Source organism: Lepidochelys olivacea (assembly GCF_965140295.1).
Source record: "Lepidochelys olivacea isolate rLepOli2 genome assembly, chromosome: 9".
Lineage (NCBI taxonomy): Eukaryota > Metazoa > Chordata > Testudines > Cheloniidae > Lepidochelys > Lepidochelys olivacea.
Genome location: NC_140419.1, coordinates 43,232,528 through 43,254,038, shown reverse-complemented (window position 1 = coordinate 43,254,038; position 21,511 = coordinate 43,232,528). Strand labels below are relative to the sequence as shown.

Here is a 21,511-nt window from a genome sequence, read left to right as displayed (position 1 = left end):
GGGGTACTATCCCTTTAAAAGACGCAGAGGAAGGAATGTTGTAGCTTGAAGGTTCTGTGATAACTGAAGCAGGAAAGTAGATAGTTGGCTTGAGGCAGGAAACTGCCAAAAGTGCAGTAGGAAAAAACAGTCAAAGAGGGAGAGGCAGAGTAGCTCAGTCAGTTAGAGGCTGGCTGAGGTAACAGACAAGGAGAAGCTTCTTGGGATTGAGTATCTTGCACAGAACGGAGAAAGGCCTAGTAATTGGGGAAGAAAAGAAATGTGAGCCCCAACAGATTCAGAAACCTGGTGTCTCTTCTTCATCTACCCCCAGGGGCCTGATTGTGTCACTCGACCTTCATTTTCCCCTCCTGGGGAGGAGAATTGGCTATGTCACAAGTGGGGTTGAGACCCATCTCCTGGAAAGGACCAGCTGCCTTGTGTCACATGCCATCCATCTGATATTCCATTTCCATGTGCAAATGTCCATTTACATCCACAAGCGTTGGTTTTGGAAAAGCAAATGGATACACATTTAGTGGCTCTTTACAAAAAGCTGTCCTTGATTGTCCCAGTCCAAGAAGCCTGTAACAGCTTGCGTCACATCAGAAAAGGTAGGAACTTCACCAGCTACCTCTGAGCTAGCAGGAATCTCACTAAGGGGACATTTGTTCATTGCCCTGAGGTTAAACTGTTAGGACATAAGCCAACTAATGTGTAATTATAGCTCATCACCCCCCAGTCATGGCCTGTTGAGAAGTGGAGTCTCTAAGCAGTCCACAGGCTCTTCCATATGAAATTCTGCAAGGAGCAAGTGAGAGGCATACAGAAGCATCCGTTTAATACTAAAATCCTGCAAAAGTGAAGCAAATGAGCTTTCCAGCCCACACACAGCCTTCTGGGCATGCCCTACAGCTAAATCCCTGCCATTGAAAGCCAGAATACTTTATGGGGGGTGGGAGAACCCCTCAGATAATAGGGGGAAATCATTGAGAGAGACCAGGGAGTGTCCACCCAAAAATATAATTGAATTTCCTGAGTGAGAATTGTACCAGAATGCTCCTGGGTCCATGCTGGACTTTACCAAAAAGGGATAGCATTGTTGGTTTTTTTAATTAAAACTCTAGAACATATGAGCAAGACACAGCAATTTTCTACTCCCTTTTCCAGGGACATCACTTCTGGTTCACCTGTTCCCTGAGTCCATTAGCACATGGTTCCCAGTTCCTTTCTGCCCTTGTTCCAGGGCTGAACTCTCCAGGCCATCCAACTGGTGCGGGGTAGGGGAAAACCAGTCTCATGACTCTTCTACCCAAAACATAGTCCAATGAAATCAGCCCTTTTCAGCCTCTCAGCACTGGCTTTGCAAAGTCAGCCCCTCCCCTGATCTCCCAGCCTTCAGCCCTTTCCAGCTTCCTGACACCAGCTCTCCAGCCCAGAAAGGTCAGCAGGGTAAGCCGTCCACTGGCTTCCTGACAATTTCTCCCTCTTTCCAGCAGACATCAGAAACCAGGGGCTATGGTAAGAGCTAGAGGCACCAGCCAGAAGCCAGAGCTAAGAGTCAAGCTGTATGTCAGTAATCGGCGATCAGAGCCAAGAGTCAAAGGTAAAGACAGGAACCAGAGAGAAGAGCAGAGGGCCAGAGGCTGAATCACCAGGGTAACAGAGAAGATGGGGTCTCAGTCAGAGACAGGGCTGAGGCAAGGCTGGGTGCAAAGCAGGAGCAGCAGGAACAAGGCAACACAGCCCTAGTCTCAGAGGTGGGAGTGAGCACTGAGCTGCCAGTGAGCTGCTGCTGGCTTAAGAGCATGTCTGCTGGCCCACCCAGTCCATCAGGCAGCCTGCTGTAGGCCAGCTGTGCTTACTAGGTGGTTGGGAGACTAGCTCTGCAGCAGGCCCTGATTCCTGCAGCAACAGCCTGTCCTGCTCTCTGCAGCTTTCCCCGAGACCTTCTTTAATCTCCCTGTCTTGTCAGTTGGCACCTGCCAGCCTCTCAACTGCCCTTTTCCTTGCCCTTCCAGTCTGTGCTCTTCCACTTACCTGGCTCAGGTGCTCTCTGAAAATCCAGTTAGAGGTGGCTGATGAGTCACACATGCACTGGACCTGCCCCCTCTTAAAAAGGGACCAGTCACTCTGTGACAATCCCTCAGAGACAGTTCCCCAGGATGAGGCTCTGACCAGAAAACTGAAGATCAGAGGGTGCCGCTGAAGCTTTAGTGGAATATGGAACTCTGTTAGAAAGCTGCAGTGGAGCTCCTCTGAGGCTGTAGAGGAGACGGCAGTGTTAATGATATTTGCATGGTTAGTGGCATATCTGTGGGTTGTGCAGGTCTCCCTTCTCTCTCCTCCTCAAAGTGCCTTATCATGGAATTCATGCAAAGTTGAATCATAGCCTAGACAAGAAGAAAAGGAGGACTGACGAAATGAGCTGTAGCTCACGAAATCTTATGCTCAAATAAATTTGTTAGTGGCACCTTAGAGACAAGTCCTCCTTTTCTTTTTGCGGATACAGACTAACGCAGCTGCTACTCTGAAGCCTAGACAAGGAGTTTTCCATCGAGACAGCATAAGGAGCTGTACTGGGCTAATGGGATCCTAGGGAAACGAATGTTGTAGAGGCCTCACCTATCTTTCCTCCTCTGCCTTCATCTGGGGAGGTTCATTAAGAGCACCAATTTGATCACTGATGGCACCCTTATCTATTGAGGCCACCTAGTCTTCTGAATGAAGCCCTGCAAAAATCCACCATACTATTAGATGCACTGATAATTTCTCTGACAAGCACAGAGTCAACACAGAGACTACCCTGACCATTTAATTTGGGAATATTGTAATGAATGTAGAAGTTAGCACCATCTATTGTTGAAAAATTAGAACTGAAGAGGATTCTCTCTAATTTTTATATCATAAAGACAATTATTTTCTTTTAACAGAACAATAACTATTTGTTGGCATTAATCAGACATTACATCTTTGCAAAGATGTGATTTTATGCTTAGGCTTTAATCAGTATGCATACATCCAAAATACAGAATTGACTTCAGGGCCTGCATGAATAGTAACACCTTAGATTAGCTTTGCTAAATTCTACTTTCCCCTTTGCCTGGGTTGACTCATTTGTTTTAACTGGCAATTAATAATATCATTAGATTTCTCAATGTGACCATTAGTACTGTAGAGGTGGATGAATAGATTGTGTGTCAGGGTTAGAACGCTTCCATGCCCATCACACAAGGTATCCTCAGGTTTCTGAGACAAAAAGTTGTAGAATGCTATTTAACATTTCATAAATTGCTGTTTTTGAAAAACCAAGACAGTGCTTTGTGCATTTCACTCCACTCAGATCAAGAAAACTGACTAGTCAATTTCAACATTGGTTTGGAGCAAGTTTCTAATCAGGCTCACTTCCTTGTTGTTATACTTAAGTAGGAAGCTTCACTATGTTTGTTGCCAATGCTGCAGTTTCTCCTTTATAGAGTAACTGTTTCAGTTGAAAGATTATATATGTCTTGAAAACATTTCAGTTACTATTCATTTTTGTAAAGCTTTCTTTGTGTTTTGGACCTAAATTGACCTCAAAGTCCATGCAACTCTTAAAGGGGTAGACCCATGCTGCCAGCAGACTATGGAAGGACCCTTGGCCAGAGCTTTGAGGTTGTTCTTTATTTACCATTTGTGTAAGAGTAATGCTCAGAGTTTTAGCAGGATTGGGGCTTCGTTGTGCTAGATATGGTATAAACAATCTTATGGCTGAATTTATTCCTATGTTTGCATTCACTTAGCTTTTTAAAGGAACCCACACAGTGAAGTCACTCATCAAACCCCCCCACAAGACTCATTGTAACCATTGTTATTAGATGTTTAATGTGTTTGTGTTCTTAGCCAGGCATGTAGGTCTAACAGTAAATGCAACACCTTCTGCTGGGGGCAGTCACTGCAGCAGGTCTGCTACTCACTCTAGCTTTGGTTGAGCCAGCAGACCCAAGATTCATTCTTGGTGTAGGAAAGGGCATCACCCACAGAGACACAAGAGCCAGAGTATTACTGCTGTACCCTGGAGAGAGAAGAAGGCTGATACAGTCCTCTGTCAAGGGTGTGACTCAGTGGGAAGGTGCACAGAGCTTTGGAGGGAAGCTGGTGGCCCAGAGTGAGGAACTGGGTGGAGGATTGCTAAGGGGGCAGCTCTTGTACTATGGGGCTCTTAAAACCCTGGAATGTGTGGTTTATCCTACCAGAGAAGGAAACCGAGGTGTGGGGGCCTTACCCTGACAGAAAGGTAGGCTGTGGCTATATTGTTGTCAAGGATGATTCCGCACTCTGGCACGTGGAGTGCAGAAGGTAGGGGCCTGCAAGGATTCTAAAAATTAATATTGGCCACTCCAGGCTTGTATTAAACTCCCAAAGTTACCGCTTTTCTCTGACCTTGGATGGGAGATGCTGCCACCACCCATGTGCAGAAACCCCTTTGAGAAATCAAGAAGGCGTACTTGGGAATTTCTTCCTTTGGGGGTACCCTCAAGCCCTTTCACCCCCACTCCAGGGAAGAACTGAGAAAGAAAACAAAGGAAATCAGCTGTTGCCACCAGCTAATTAAACATGTGCACAAATCTCTTGGACACAAAATCCAATCCTGTTCTTGAAAAAGGTAAATTTTATTAAAAACAAGCCAAACAAGAGCATTTGGTGTTAGCACAGAGGAGTCCATAAGCCATAAAGAAATAAATAGAGATAAACCTAATCATGTCTTCCTAGACATTTCCTGATCTACTTAAGTATCTGGGGTTTTAAATTGGTAGTTTCTAGGTATGATTGGATGATTTTTCATACCTGGCCCAAGCTCTTACAGTATCGTTGCTCTGTCCCTTCTTCCCGAGAACAGACAGACAGACAAAAGGGGAAGTTTTTTCCCCCAATTTTAAAAAGTTATAGCCTTCCCATTGGCTCTTTTGGTCAGGTGCCCACTCCCTTCCTTTTACCTATGCAAGGAGACTTTTTAACCCTTTACAGGTAAAGCAAGTAGAGAACAACTACTAACGAGCGATTTTATGGCTAGCTGGCTGGGTGTCCATAAAAGGGAGCTCTCTCCGTGTGCCCATTTCATTTAACAGAATTATCAATATGGCAGTTTGGTTTGCTTTTGGTTAAGGCCTGTTGCTTTTCCTTTGGAGCCCTGCCTCATTGCATATTCCTTTTAGATCAACCTATGAACACGGAATGAAAAATTCTACTCAGGTTTCTTAAGCACTGTTCACAGAGCAATCTGGTCATTGAGAGATTGTTACTTGAAACAGACACTTATTGTTTAAGAGCAGTAGGCATGCATGGGCTCTATTATTTGAACCCTTATAACTCAATTAAAGCAAACTATGTATATGGGGTATACATCCAAATCCTGAGCACATTGTTGAGTGACAACTCCATTGTTACTCGGGCAAACTTCCACTGAAGTCCATGTAATAGTATTGAATTTGGCCAAGAAATTCCTAAATATATATTTATCCGTTGGTAACTTTTTAATTATCTTTACTTATTTGTTTATCCAGGATCCCAGCACAAGAATCCTACACACTTTTCCTTTAGCAACAAACATTTCTTATCTTTTGCCTCAGCTGTAAGCTTTTCCAATGTACTATGTGTTTCAAAAGTAATTATCGTATTTGTAGTCGTGCAGTGTTTTATAGTAAGTGCTCCTGGTGCTCACTCTACAGAGCATACTTTGCTTTCATACACTAGTCAATAGCACTTGACACATTCTTCCATTAGAGCCAGCTGCTAAGGCAGAAAAGTAAGACAAATAGTTCTGTTTTCTACCTTGAGTGCATTCAATATCATTTGTGGGACTAGAAAGTAACCATACAACAACAAAAGTTGTTTGCCCCTTCCCCTGCTAAAAAAATCAGTGGGTTTACGGCCTGCTTTTTAGAGCTATTGTGGTCTGTTCAAAGTCAGTAGGAGCTGCACGTACTCAGTATCGGAGTATCAGACCTTACTTTTACATGAGAATGTGCATTAGATATGACAACCATACGTTGGCATGAGAATGTAAGCAGCACTGTAGCAAGGCTGCTGACTCACCAGCGTGACTCCTCCTGCTGGTCAGTCCAGGAATTAGCTTATCCAGCTCAGGAGCACCCTCCTCTGGCTGGTTTCTTCCTGCCCTTACCTGCCCCTCTGCAGTCCCTTTATTTCCACCTTGTGTAGGCCCCACATACCTCCTGGACTATGGTGCCCCTTACCTTAGGGTGTTGCCCCTCAACCAGGGAACCTCACTCCCTTGAGCCCATCTCGCCTCAATGACGCACTGCCAGTCTGCATCTAGCCCCATCCCTCAGGGGCAAACTGCAGTCTGAAGTGGCCACTCATCATTGGCTACGGGGTTGGACCTGCTGCCTTTCCCTGCAGCCCCAGTACCTCCTGTCAGGCCTCAGTCTGGAAGGTTGCCAGGCCTGGGCTCCCCAGCTCAGCCTGCCTCTTCCCCAGCACTGCTCTATTGAAGGTACCCTGTGCTCCCAAGCAACCCCATCCTTCCCACCCCAAGGCTGGAGTGAGACTCTGTCTCCTACCTAGCTCACAGCCCTTTTTATACCAGCCCTACCGGCCTGGATTGGCTGCTACCTGCCTTTGCCTGATTGGCTCCTCGGGGCAGACCTTTCCTAAAGCTCGTTTTAACCCCTTTCTCTCCGGAGCAGGGTGCTCGCCCCACTACAAACACAACCTGTGTATTTAAAAAATATTTTATTTCTATGATTTTAGTTCAATTAATTAAAATGCAGATGACTCAAAGGGAAATACTGAATCATCTGTCAGGTGAATGCAGCTTGAATTTCCAAGGCATTAATGGAACCAGATTAGTTGAGACACAGGATGGTTGAAAGACTCTGTTATCTAATACCCTACCTCCTCTTTCCAACTTTGTACAAACACTTCATTCCTAGAAGCACAGCAATCATAAGTCTCAACATGTAGCTGTTGCATAATGGATGAATCTATCACAGAAGCATGAGGAAGGAAAGGTTCCTTCTGAGTTTCCTGTATAATATCAGTCTCAAGAGCTGATTTTTTAAAAGATGCATATCTTTTATAGGAGCTGCACATGGGCATCTTCTAAGATGAAAATACAGTAAGAGGCATAATCCTGCAGCAGGAGAGAAACTCAGTAATGCAGTGCTGCTCTGGCTATTGTGAGTGGTTAGAGAACTCCAATGCTTGGCTGCTCCTCCCGCTGCCACAAGGGGAAAGCATGATAGAAGACAAGCCCAATAATACTTAAGTTTACTCCTGAATTTGCAATGTTCACATAGATTTGGAACTGGGCCAGACAAGTCTGCTCATTCCCTAGCTTCAAGTGGAAGCTAAACAGGAACGGAGGCCCAGATCCATGAAGGGACTTAGGTGTTGTGTTGAGGTGCCAAACTTTTAGACTGCTAGAATCCACAAAGCCTAAGTTAGCTGCATAGGCTCCTACAGAGTGAATTGGAAGAGACAGGAATCTTAAAATGTGGTCCACAAAGCCAGCCAATAGGAGATTTTTGACCAGAGGGTGTACTAAGTCCTGCCCCTCTCACTGAGATGGGCGCCTGGGTGCAGGGAGGTGCCTATGTCAGTTTAGCAATCCAAGAACTGGGGGAAGGTAGGCAGTCAACCACCTAACTAGCATGTGGGACCCAAAACAAAATGGGTTGGTGGGAGGGGGAGGACCTCCCTTATAACCGTTAGCCTAGTAGATAGGGTACTCACTCTGGATATGAGAGATCTCTGGTTCAAGCCCCCCTTCCTTCTGAGGGGAAGGAATGTGAACAGGGACCAGCCACCTCTCAGGTAAGTCCCCTAACGACTAGGCTATACAGTTATTTTCACTCTCTCTGGCCCAATTCATATTTTATTATTCAATTATTTAATTAAAGTGGAACAACTTCAATAGGAAAGACTGAGGGTGATCCACATCAGTGTCCACTTCCTATTTAATTCCTCTGTGTGCCAATGATAACATCTCTGACAGAGACAGAAGAATTTACTTGGCCAAACTTAGGACTCTCTCAAATGGTAGATTCTAGAATTAGAACAAAAGTAAAGTACTTGAGGTTTGAGTTCTAATTAGGCTCTAGTAAAACATGAGTCTTAATTTCTTAAACTGTTTCCTTGGGAATCCTAAATGTTAAGGGCAATATTTTGCTTCATTTACTGATACTGTGTAATGCTTAGCAGTACCTCAATGGGAACACTTGCATGGATAAGTTACTCAATAGGAGTAAGGGTTGCAGAATCTGTCTCTAAACTTTCACAGTTTGCAATTTACAAATGAAGTTTCAGCTACTTGACTATCTTACATATGATTTCAATATTAGAATTTGTCAAGTGTGTTGGAAATGTAAAGTTTGAACTGCTAGCTATTGAATACTAAAAGAGCATTTGGGAGATTGCTAATGTCTTACTGAAACAAATAATAAAATCCTCCCCAAAACCACTGTCTTTCCATCAGACAGAAGAACCATGGGTCCTACTGTCTTTGGATATTTCTGCAATTTTTTCTGGTATGGTATTGCACAATATTATTCAACTGATAATTTTTTTTAAAACAAAAGCTTAACTCAAACAGGTGTTTTAAAGTAAGAAAATAAAATGTAAAGTTCCAACAGCCCTGTTAACTCTTGCAACATCTGGGCATTTTGGCATATACTTAAAAACATAAGATGAGCTCTTCATGTGGTGACAACTGACTGTTTGCAGTTGAGCTGTGCTGCTTTACACCAGCTAATGATCTGGCCTGTTAAGTGTGCAGGTTGATAAACTACAGTTAACAAGATAAATACAGGTTTCAGAGTAACAGCCGTGTTAGTCTGTATTCGCAAAAAGAAAAGGAGTACTTGTGGCACCTTAGAGACTAACCAATTTATTAGAGCATAAGCTTTCGTGAGCTACAGCTCACTTCCTCAGATGCAAATGAATAAGATAAAAAGATATGCAAAAGATAAATACAGAAAACATACTGCCTATGATCTTTGAACTATATTAGACCAGCTGGTCTCTCCATGATTAGCCTCAATAAAGTTTAAAGTGAAAGGAATGTTTGTTTCTTTAATGCATGCATAAACATATTTTATCTCTAGGCACCAGCCCTCATGTGCCAGACACATCCATTAACCAGTGTATTCCCATGCAGCTTGAGAATGTGACCACACAAGGCATCCTTCATGGCCATTGCTGTAACAGATTCTGTATCAGCAAGAGATATGTTTGGTGGTTGTCTGTATGCAGACCCCAAAGAATCATTGCTGTCAAGCTCTTCCCTCCCCAAGTACTCCCCCTTCTCCTCATATATATTGTGAAGCACACAACCTGCCCCAATCACATGTATGGTGTTAAATGAGTGTGTAAGCAGTGCCATCTTTCTTTCCATTGGCCAATGAATGGCACAATCCATCACTTGCTCAGTGTGCAGTGAACTTCCTCTTGTCCTGTTAGTGTAAATCAGAATAATGCTTTGTCAACCAGGGCAGCAGAGGGTATGCTGAGTCAACTAAAATCGGTGGAAAAGGTCAGCCCATTGATAACTGTATTGAGGGGGACAAAGTACCAACTTGCCCAAGTTGAGACAGGCTGGACCTTCAGAACACCTTGGCATTACACACCCTGCCTGTTCATCTGATGTAGACATCCATGAATGTGTTGTGGTGTCCCAAAGGCATGCATAATGGAGTAGTATTCTTTGCTCTTCATGTATTCATTTGCTTCAAAGGGTGAGCACAGGATGGTTATATGTGTACCATGAGTACCACGGTGCTGCTCAGGTACCCCATCTGCTTAAACCTTGCAATTATTTTGGGAATATTTCAAATACTTTAAGTGCAACTGTACACCAGGCTAAATCACTTCCAATACAGCTTCAGCAAACATACCTGCAACTTGATTCCGCCTTTCTGAAATAGGATAAAACCATTTTTACTCAACCATTCTATTTCCTTGTGTACACAAAACTTAACTGTTTTTTTTTTTTTTGCTTAGGCTCAAAATCTGGATGTGTGCAGTGCTCTGACCATACTTTCTCATGTGAAATAAAGTTGGTTTACTATTGTATTTGCTATTCAGAATGTTTTGATTGCCTTGGCTTGTTTGACTTTGCCTTATGGATTCTTAAAGTTATAGCTTTTGAAACCATTTTTGGTTACAGGTTGTGTTGACTTTCTAATTTCTAATTCTAATTCTAATCTAAAACAAATATAAAAAGAAAGAATGCTGTCACCTCAGTCTAGTTGTGGGGGCAAAAATAAAGTTCAACCATAAAAGCTGTCTAAGGTTTCTAGCTCAGAAACAGGACTTTGATGAAAGAAATGGCAAAACTTCTAGAGAACTGGAGATGCTTCGGGACTGTTTTGTATTAACGTGCCCCCGTTTGTGATGGGGAGGGAGGAATGAAGGGGTTGATGTGAGTCAGCATGAGTTAGATGGCACTAGAGCATGATGGTATATGCAAAGAGTCATTGTGGTGTAGGAGCATAATTATTGTATTCATTCCTAACCTGGTACTGTTCATTTCTCCTAACTACAGTATATAACCCTTTGACAAGTGTGGCTGCTTTGCCTCTTATACATTATACCTGCCAGCTGTTCTGGCTCAGTTGGGAATCCGTGGATTTATAACCTCCATCCCAAGTGTTTAAAGTTTCGGTCATGTTATGGTTGCCTGCTACCTCCATTTAAACAAACCCCATGTGGGATAGTTGTGATCCCCTCTTCCTGTCTTAATGACCTGTCTTGAGGAGAGACTGCTCTTGTCATCTGCGCAGTGAAGAGACACCTACCAGTTTTGCAGACTTGCTGGCTTTAAAGGTCCTGTACTCTCTATCCCAGTGAAATTTTTGTGACTTATCCTGGCTGTGACTAAATATCCTGGCTGCCACTGAGCAAATAAAGCTTCCTTGGGGTGGAGGTAATCCTACGGTTGTAGCATTGCAACCCTTCAGGCAGTGTATTTCTGGCAAATTAGTCTAAGATCCCACCTGCACTGTAACATCTACTGTGGAAGGAGATCTTACCTTAGAGAAGTGGTTCTCAAACTAGGGCCGCTGCTTGTTCAGGGAAAGCCCCTGGCGGGGTGGGACAGTTTGTTTACCTGCCTTGTCTGCAGGTTTGGCCGATCGCAGCTCCCACTGGCCGCGGTTCGCCGCTCCAGGCCAATGGCGGCTGCGAGAAGGGCGGCCAGCACATCCCTCGGCCCGCGCCACTTCCCGCAGCCCCCATTGGCCTCCCACAGTGGGAGCTGTGATTGGCAGAACCTGCGGACGTGGCAGGTAAACAAATGGGCCTGGCCCGCGAGGAGCTTTCCCTGAATACTGTATACTGGATACTGTAGTTAGGAGAAATGAACAGTACCAGGTTAGGAATGAATACAATAATTATGCTCCTACACCACAATGACTCTTTGCATATACCATCATGCTCTAGTGCCATCTAACTCATGCTGACTCACATCAACCCCTTCATTCCTCCCTCCCCATCACAAACGGGGGCACGTTAATACAAAACAGTATTAGTACTAGGTGGCCCTAGTTTGAGAACCACTTCCTCAGAGTATTCCCCTCATATGGTTAGGTCTTGCACTATAGATGAGACCAAACTATGTTCCAGAATTGTGATACATCCTTTTTACTTTGCAGGACTAGAGCCTTATTTGGGAACATGATTAAAACATGGGTTGGTCCTGTCACATTGTAACACTGACATGTTTTAACTGGTTCTGAGAACAAAGTAGATTTTGTACTAATATTAGCTGGGATCTTAATCTCAATTGACTGAAGTAACTTTAACTGCTCGTTTTCTACTGTAATGTATTTTCTAACCTCCCAGAAATGCATGGCCTGTCACAACTTGTTTGCTTAATTATAAAAGGCTAATTGGACATTTTCTATCCTAATTAGCTAACAAGAAGGGATAGAAAAGCACCCAAAAGGCCAAGGTTCTGTTAACCCTTAAAAGATATTGGTTCCTGTCTAGTCTAAACAATATCATGGGCATTGATTGTCACTGAGTTAAAAGTATATTTAACAATAAACACCTCTCTCTTCCCCATATTTTATATGTTTTGGTACTTGCATGTGACTGGGAAGGTTAGCTTTACGCCATATATATAATGCAGCTACGATCCTGCTGGCAGAAACCATACCAGACAAACCCCTTATTCAATCAAAATCCAACACACACTTTCACTCTCTCTCTCTGTTAAAAGGTGAATGTGGTGCCTAAGGGTGAGGAATTGATATTTTTGGGTAGACAAAAACATAGTATAGAAAAAAGTTGTGCGAGATTCCCCATACACACGTTGCCTGACTTGCAACATCCCTCTTCTGTGCCAGTACTTTGCTCTGAGTAAAAATAGACAATTGGGCAACGTCCTTGTGATGTGGAAAGAAGTTCTCAAAACCTAAGGTGAGACCATCTTACCTATTTTCATTTCAGAGCAATGGCAGGACTTGAACTCAGGACTCCTGGGCTATGTCCATGTTAGAAAATGACACATATGTTATTTCCTCAGCAACAATGGAGCTTTGCTGATGGTACTGACAGCATATGCACAAAGTGTAGATTGGGCTCTGAGTGGGGTTAAAGGACATGGATTTAAAAAATGCCTCCAGCCAGTATACTACACACCAGTGGTAGCACTGTTGCAACTCTCCATTGCTGAAAGATGTTTCCTAGTGTAAACACATCCCAGAAGTGAGAAACCAGATTATGGAGCATCTAATCCCCTCTAGTCTGACCTCTGGGTTTGTTTTATTTGGAGCTAATCCTGCAGTCCTTACCAAAGTAAAGATCTAGTTTCATTAAGGATCAAAAGTCCAGGGGCTGTTACATTCTTTTCATTTAACTCTGGACATTTGACTCTTTCTACTTCTTTATGATTCTTTGCATAGTCTGGCTCCTGGAAGTCAGTGCTTTCAGGGAAGCCTTTACTCTTCTCCAGTATACTGCAACTCACTGACACAGATTTTGTAAATAGATCGGTTTCTCCTGCCTCCCCTTCAGGCGGTGTTATCTGTAACTGCAATCAGAGATAATGTAATCCTCTTAGGTTGCTGAGTGTATAATGTGAATAATTCAGCACCAGAGTGACATCAGGTTACTATCTATCAGTTACTGCTACTGCAACCTGCAAAATATCTTGTTTTTAATTGCTTACTAAAACCACGAACAGGAAATATAAATTTATAATGAATTGTGTGCTTAGGTAGCTTTGCCCTACACCATGTGACCCTGCTAAGAGGCAACATCATAGTTCAGAACTTTTCCCCTAAACCAACAAAATATACACAAATTAACTCCGCAAAATCAATATGCATACTTGCTTTTATTCTGGCTACCCATAGACGCATCTACAAACCCCGTGCACAGATTTCTGCTGTCAGAAGTAGGACATCTCCATGCATCTGAAGAAGTGGGTTTTTTACCCATGAAAGCTTTTTCAAGACTTTTTTTAAAACTTGTAACTATTGTGTCATTTTCTTTGGGCAGCATAGAAGGAGGGGAATTTGAAAGATGAAAAGGTAGTGGTGGACTGGAGATGGGAGAGCGTTCCATGTACGGGCGAGTGGAAATGCATGGTATAATTGTGGAAGAAACAGGCAACTGCATTATTGAGGCTGGCATCATTGGTGGAGCATGGTGAGTGATGCCATAGGAGAGACTAGAGCTAATGAACATCGAAATTGTGCAGAGCCATCTATTAACTGTGTGTCATATCTCATCTCTTTTCATGGGAGGAAGGCTATGGCTCAGAGCTACTAAAACACAGAGTTTTAAGCACAAAAAAGTTTGGAAAAATACTCAGTTAAGGATCTCATTCTGACCTCGATCCTTTCCTAGTGGATCTGCAACACAGTTAGGCACAAGCAAAAGCACTTCTGTCAGAAGAACTGCACAAACTCAGCCTTTCAATCATCCCATTTTTTAGGTTCTGATTGGTTGTTAATGCTTCCCCTTCACTTTTGGCAGTGGGATGTCATAGGTTCTGTACCTCTTTTCTAGCACTTCTCTAATAGAGGTGACCCATGCTATAGAGCAAGTCAAATGCTGTCCCCAGCAAAATCAGATTTCCAAAGAATTGCACAGGCCTGAGTGAGGGCATTATTTTGGTCATGTGCCAAGGATCTCTTGGGTTCCAGAGTTGACATTTTTGTGACAACAGTTGCTCCATTAGCAGCTTGTTTGGAGGATAATTTATATATAGTTTACAAAATATATTTATACAGATAATCATATTTACTTGTGCTTGTATCAACCTTGATAGAGGAAGAGATATGAAGTGTGATTCCGAGCAGTAAAAACCTGCAGTTGAGTAGCTTTTTTCTCTCTCTCCGCTTCTGAAGAAAGAGTAGCATGAGCCACACTTTATGATGCTATATATGGGCTATATTTTGCTCTTGGTTGCCTGTTGTACACCCTTCTCGCACAGCTTCTGCCACAAAGTGCACCATCAGTTCTAACATCAGCCAAAACATCCAGCACGACTGGCAGAGAGGGGAGCCAGAAAAGCTCCCGAAAAGGGGCTGTCCACAGTAAGCCAACAAGCCAAGGAAAGTTATTTGGCTGCAGCCTGATTACAAAATACTGTTAAGGTCTACAATACACTTCAAAATAGAATCATGTTGTAATCAAGTTAGAGGACAACTGTGCTGTAACCAGTTTCCCTGACATGGTTGTATTTTTGTCATATACACAAGGTCACTTGCACTAGGGAAAAGGTGCAGAGTCTTTTCCAAAAAGTCTTCCTGTGGAGGACAGGAGTGGGGGCTTTATGGATTGATCCAAGAGTGTTGTTATGGGAGAGAAGGGAGAAACTTTTGTACAACAATAGACACCCTAAATGCCCTCATTATCATCGAGAAAGACCCTACTGTAGTACATACTTGCAAGGGAATAATTAAGTTTATTGCTGGAAGAGTAAGTAGAATGGCCTGGCTCTTCATATTTAAATTCCAGTTCTACTAACCATGTCTGCTGGCAGGGACAATGGCAGGCCATGTCTACACTACCCCCTATGTTGGCAAAACTTTTGTTGCTCAGGGGTGTGAAAAAATACACCCCTGAGCAACATAAATTTTGCAGGCATAAGTGCTCTTGTGCACAGTGCTATGCTGGCAGGAGACACTCTCCCACTGATATAGCTACCACCGATCATTTAGGTGGTTTTATTGTGTTAACAGGAAAGCTCTTTCCTGTCAGCATAGACGGCTACATGAGCAATCTTACAGTGGCACAGCTGTATCTGTATAGCTCAGCTGCTGTAAGCTTATTAGTGTAGACATGGCCTTAGTGAAGGTCTTGGATAGTGGAATAGAAGCAGGTCATATGACTTTCTAGTGCAATATCAGAAAGAAGGTAGGGAGGGGTGTGATCTTTTTGTCAGAGGCACCTGAGTGTTGTTGGCATGAATGCATCTATTGTTAAGCATAGATCTACTGTTGATGATGGAGTCTCGTTTTAATGTGGCTGATTGAGGATTCTGCAAAAACTATGGGTGAAAAGCATTGTCAGACCAATGCAAGAACTGCAAACACAGTATTACCAACCTCAAATGTTCAGAAAGCATGAATCAGGCTCTCCAAAAATCATGAGTTTGGCTTTAAAATCATGAGATTATGATGTAAAAATAATACATTTGGGGTTCTTTTTTATTTGCCATCTGCTTTTTGAGTTTTTAGGGTGCATTGGGGTCTCATTTTGAAGTTTTCTCCACAGCCATGAGGGCTAGAAACTTACTTTTTCTTTAAGAATGAAGGTTGAAATCCTCATATATCCACTTGAGTCCAGGAGTTGGGGCTTTAAGCAAAACAATAATTCTCATGGGACTCATGAATAAATCATGAGAATTGGCAACACATTGACTTAAGTGCTATGCCTTTAGGGGAGATGGAGTTGGTGTAGTGGGCGAGTTACACTGGTGGGAGCTGCATTTTAGGGCATGGCTACACTTGCAGCTGTAGAACGCTGTGAGTTAAACCAGCCCTCGGAGAGCGCAGTAGGGAAAGTACTGCAGTGTGTCCACACTGTCAGCTGCAAGCGCACTGGTGTGGCCCCATTTGCGGCACTTGCAGTGGCATTGGCAGCGGTGCATTATGGGCAGCTATTCCACAGAGCACCTCTTCCCATTCTGGCGCTGTGGCTTGTGGGAAGGGGTCACTGGGTGCGGGGCATTCGGGTCCTGTCCCAACCCCCCATGACGCATCGCTTCACATCCCAGCAATCCCTGTGCTTCCATCCACATTTGGCGCCATCTTTCAACACTTTTTGTACTATGCGCTCTGTCTTCCCCCCGTTCTGTGGGAATGAAGTGCTGAGGAATATGCTGATGGGTCTCGCCAGCACGTCACGTTTTGCAGTCAAGTTATTCCTTAAGCTACAAACTGACAGTGAGGAGTCCGAGGATGATGTCGATTCACATCACGCATACGGCAAGAGATTGCTTGTGGCATTCACGGACATGCTCATCACCGTGGACTGCCGCTTTTGGGCTCGGAAAACAAGCACTGAGTGATGGGAATCACATCATCATGCAAGTCTGGGATGACGAGCAGTGGCTGCAGAACTTTTGGATGAGAAAAGCCACTTTCATGGGACTGTGTAATGAGCTCGCCCCGACCCTGTGCCGCAAGGACACGAGATTGAGAGCTGGCCTGCTGGTGGAGAAGCGGGTGGCTATTGCAATCTGGAAACTGGCAACTCCAGACAGCTACCGATCGGTCACTAACTAGTTTGGAGTGGGAAAGTCGACAGCTGGAATCGTGTTGATGCAAGTTTGCAGGGCCATTAATCACATCCTGCTCAGAAGAACCGCGACTCTGGGTAATGTGCATGACATTGTGGCTGGCTTTGCACAAATGGGTTTCCTAACTGTGGAAGGGGGAAAGATGGGACACATATTCCAATTCTGGCACCAGCCCACCTAGCCTCCGAGTACGTTAAGTGGAAGGGGTATTTCTCGATGGTTCTCCAGGTGCTTGTGGATCACCGTGGGAGTTTCATTGACTTTAATGCAGGCTGGTCTGGAAAGGTGCATGAAGCACGCATCTTTTGGAACACTGGCCTGTTCAGGAAGCTGCAAGCTGGGACTTTTTTCCCAGACCAGAAGATCACCATAGGGGAAGTCGAAGAGCCCATTGTGATCCTTGGAGACCCCGCTTCCCTTTAATGCCGTGGCTCATGAAACCCTACACAGGGAGCCTCGACAGCAGCGAGGAGTGGTTCAACAACAGACTGAGTCAGTGCAGAATGAGTGTGGAGTGTGCTTTTGGCCGTTTAAAGGGCTGCTGGTGCTCTCTGTATGGGAAGCTGGACCTGGCTGATGACAACATCCCCATGGTTACATCTGCGTACTGTACCCTCCATAACATTTGTGAAGGGAAGGGTGAAAGATTCACTCAGACATGGAACTCGGAGGTTCAACACCTGGAGGCTGAATTTGAACAGCTAGAGAGCAGGGCTATTAGAGGGGCCCAGTGCAGGGCTGCAAGGATTAGAGATGTCTTGAGGGAGCAATTTGAGGCTGAAAGCCACCAGTAATGTTTGGTGCCCTCCACAGTGGTTCTAATGTTAGTAGGAATCTGTGTTTGCTACACTGACTTGCAGTGCCTGTTGCTTTCCTGGGCTAAGGTATGTTTTACTTAATGCAATAATAAAGCATGTTTTCAAAGCCAAAAAAGCCATTTATTTAAAAGAAAATCTATTTATTGAAAAGAAACACAACTGCTTGGGAAACAGAAAGGACAAGGGGGTGGGAAATGGTTCAATCACAGATTTGTGTATGTCCTGTTCTCATACTCAGCCTTCCTGTCTGGAGTGCTGTGCAATGAGTGCTGCACTTCAGGCTGGCTAAACTGCATGGCGATGGGGGTTGAGTGCTGTGGGTAAGGGTCGCAGTTTGCAGGGCTGGGTGGTAAAGCTATAGGTGTTGGAGGCAGCTGGTGGTGGTAAGAACCCGGATGTTGGGGAAAGTGGGTTGGAGGTGACATGGGGGCACAAGGGAAAGAGTTTTGGGACAAGGGCTGCGGGGCGGGGGTAGTGCTCCACCTGCATGGCTACGTGCGCCTGGATCGAGTCCGCTTGGCGCTCCACAGTACTAATCAGCTGTTCCGTGCTTTGATGCTGGCGCTCCGCGCTTTCATGCCAGTGCTCCGCATTCTGCTGGTGGAACCTCCTTTCACTCTCCCTCCACTCCTGCGCTTTTCGATTTTCATGACGGGACTGCTGCATTACTTCATGCAGCATGTCTTCCTTGCATCTACGTGGCCTCTTCCTAATTCTTTGGAGTCTTTCAGCTGGTGATAACACGGACGGCTGAGATCTCAAGGCTGCATCCGTAAAGGCAAAATGCAACACTTAACAGAGGCAGTATTGTTCACACCAGACAGAGCAAGCAGAGTTCCCCTGTACTTAAAGACAAGTACAGTCTAAACAATAGTAGAATTTGCCTGTCCCAAATTGAGCGCACATAACCCACAGGAGCCCCAAAATGGTAAGCACAGGGTCGAGGGGGACTGATTGTTTCACTGCCGTACTGTCCTCTGAGGTTCTGTGTCTTGGGGAGAGCCAGCAGCTGCAGGGGACCCCTATACTGAACACTGTCCCCACATTTTCCACAGGATTTCATCCTGGAAGATATCTCGCTGCTGAGGGTGATCTGGGAAGCAAGGGAGAGTCTTCTACTACAATGCGGCTTCCGCCCTGGCCCATATGCAGCTTGCCTGTGTGCAGCAATGGTCCCCCTGCCCCTCACGGCACAGTGGCGCGGACATGTTAGCCTGACTGGGACAAGGAGCACAGTAGCTCTGCCAAGGAACCTGTACAAGTGCATTGCATAGCTTCTGCATGAGACCTTTGAAGAGATCACTGAGGCCAATTACCACGATGTGAGAGAGCACATCACCGCCCTAATCCGCATCTAAGCATGCATGTGGCCCTAACCCTCCTCGCCCTAAGAGCCTGCACCGAACAACTTCCTTCCCAAAATAAAAGCCGCTTACCGGGCACGTCCTCTGGTGTTTGTCCTTCCCCCAAGCGCTGGCCTCTGCGACTGGCTACCTTCCTCCTGGCTTGAGAACAGCTCCTTGCTGCATGCATCTAGGGATGCCGGGGTGTCTTCCTCCTCCTCAGCACCGTCACTCCTGCTTTCCTCCTTCTCCTGCCTTGTTGAACTGGGCTCTGAAGTGTCCATGGTGGTCCTTGGAGTGGAGGTGGGGTCGACCCCAAGTATTGCATACAGCTCTTTGTAGAAACGGCAGGTTGTGCGCGGGGGCAAAACTGGAGCGGTGGTTTGCCTTGTGGGCTTTGCGGTAGGCATTCCACAGTTCCTTCACTTTAATCCTGCACTGCAGTGCGACCTGGTCATGGCCCCTTTCCATCATGTCCTTTGATATCTGCCCAAAGGTATTGTAATTCCTACAGCAGGAGCGCAGCTGGGACTGGACAGTTTCCTCCCCCAAACACTGATGAGGTCCAGCACCTTGCCATTGCTCCATACTGGGGATCGCCTGACACGTGGAGGCATGATCACCTGAAAGATGTGCTGAGAGCACTCCATGCCTTGCTGAGCAAACAGGAAGGGGATTTTCAAAATTCCCAGAGAATTTAAAGGGCGGGTCTGACGGTTGGTCACCTGAGAGCAGAGCAGTAGAGTTCAAAGTGATGACCAAATTGGCTAGAACAGGCATCGTGAGACACTTCTGGAGGCCGATCAGAGCGCATTAACAGACCAGGGCGTCCACACTGGTGCTGCGGCACTCCAGCCGGGGCGCACCAAGCATTATGCCTCTTGTAGAGGTGGATTACCAGGAGCTCTCCAGCTGCAGAGTCAGGGTGCTCTACGTGTCTTGCCAATGTGGACGCATCGTGAGTTAGGGTGCCTGGGGCTGCTTTAATGTGTTCTAACTTGCAAGTGTAGCCATGCCCTAGTGTAGACACTTACAGAGTTAGGTTGATGTAAGATGTCTTAGATTGAACTAACTCTGTAGTTTAGACCAAGGCTTTCATTATCAATAACAATCCATTTCATAGCATGCGTACACTCCCTGCTCCCCAAGCACCTAATAGAAAACCTGCTGTTCTGTTCCCTTTCTGTATCTGTAGTGGTACAAAAGTCTAAAGGACAATATTAAGAGGGGGCAAGTATGAATTTTAAAAAAATATTCTCAGTGCAATTCAGTGTGTATCTTGCAACCCAACTGAGAAGGGCGATTCATAGAAAGTAAAGGAGGACTTGTGGCACCTTAGAGACTAACCAATTTATTTGAGCATGATTGGTTAGTCTCTAAGGTGCCACAAGTGCTCCTTTTCTTTTTGCGAAGACAGACTAACACGGCTGTTACTCTGAAACCTGTCATAGAAAGTAGTGCACGTCTGCTATTTGTTTCATTAGTTATTTATTACCGGTACTAATTTCCGTACTTTTCAAATGATACAGCTTCTTTCATGCAAGGCTTGGAAGGTACATTTGTAACAAAAGCTTCATCAGTCCTCCAGGGTCGGCCCCGCTCCCCCCGCGCCTCGTGTAATCATTACACGTCGGCTGCCATTGTGACACCAAAGGACAAAGACTGCAGGGGCCAGGGCAGCGGAGAATCAACCCCCCGGCCAACCCGAACAGTCCGGGGGTGCGGGGAATGATGAGAGCGTGGCTGGAGGGGTTTATGCTCCAGCTGAAAGGGGAAGTTGAGGGGGATCTGTTTCATTCACGGCTCCTCAGCACACTCTGAGCTCTTGTTATCCGCTTCTGGTCTCCACCGTCTTCTCCTACGACCCTGGACTTTCGGACCCACACAAAGCCTCGCCTTGTTGCTGGCCCAGGGGCACTGGCAGCCCTCCGCACCGTTGTTTCCGCTATGCCGGAGGAGCGGAGCCGCACCACGCTGCTTGCCTTGTCCGCCCAGCCCGTAGGCACTGGCTGGGCAGTGCGGCGGGGAGAGCCCAGGGGCAGCGGCTGGGGGAGGAGGAGACGGAGCCCCACCGCACAGCACTGAGGAGGTAGGTCAGGGTTCAGGCTGCAGCTGGGCGGTGGAAACCCGCCCGGCGGGGCGGGAGGCGTTCCGCTCCCGGGAGTGCGGGGCTCGGTGCCCGCTGCGGGGGCCCACTCCGGGGGGCGGCCGGGCGGGCTCCCGAGACGCGCCGTCTGCCGCGGCTCAGACAAAGGCGGCAGAGCCCCGCGGCCCGTCTCTGCGCGCCTGCATCGGCCCGGGGAGGGGGCGAGGAACACGGCCGGGGCTCCGAGGGTGGCTGGGCGCTGGCTCCCCGGGGTCGTTTGGACTCTCCCTGGTTTCTGCCCCCGCCCCCGGAGCGGGGAGGGAAACACGTGGGGGCTCCGCTGCCGCCACCCCCCCGGTGGGGACCGTTGTGCCCCTCCCCACGGTGGGGGAGCCGGGATTGCGAGGGCTGCAGGGAGGGGAGCGGCGGGGGAACGGGGGAGCCCGGCCACCCCGGCTCGTGGGGAGGGGGCAGCGGTGCGGCACCTCCCCCCGCAGCAGGTAGGCTCAGCGCCGGGCCGCTGTAC

General features: G+C 46.1%; 2 protein-coding genes across 7 annotated transcripts in view; one reads left to right on the top strand and one right to left on the bottom strand.

The window, feature by feature from the left end:
* ADIPOQ (adiponectin, C1Q and collagen domain containing) overlaps positions 1 to 21,511 on the bottom strand; it is a gene marked incomplete at its 5' end in the record, with an annotated part of 79,728 nt that overhangs the window by 55,747 nt on the left and 2,470 nt on the right. For 2 of the 3 annotated variants that reach the window (XM_084640218.1, XM_084640220.1), the window contains one exon: positions 2,020 to 2,119. The exons of the other annotated variant lie outside the window; for it this stretch is intronic. Of the gene's footprint in view, positions 1 to 2,019; positions 2,120 to 21,511 lie in introns of those variants that run through there. 3 annotated transcript variants of the gene reach the window in all.
* Positions 20,380 to 21,511, top strand: part of ST6GAL1 (ST6 beta-galactoside alpha-2,6-sialyltransferase 1) — a 102,530-nt gene continuing 101,398 nt past the window's right edge. For 3 of the 4 annotated variants that reach the window (XM_084640214.1, XM_084640209.1, XM_084640213.1), the window contains exon 1: positions 20,380 to 20,988. The gene's annotated coding sequence lies outside the window, so the exon portion shown is untranslated. The other variant, XM_084640212.1, reaches the window with a different exon arrangement.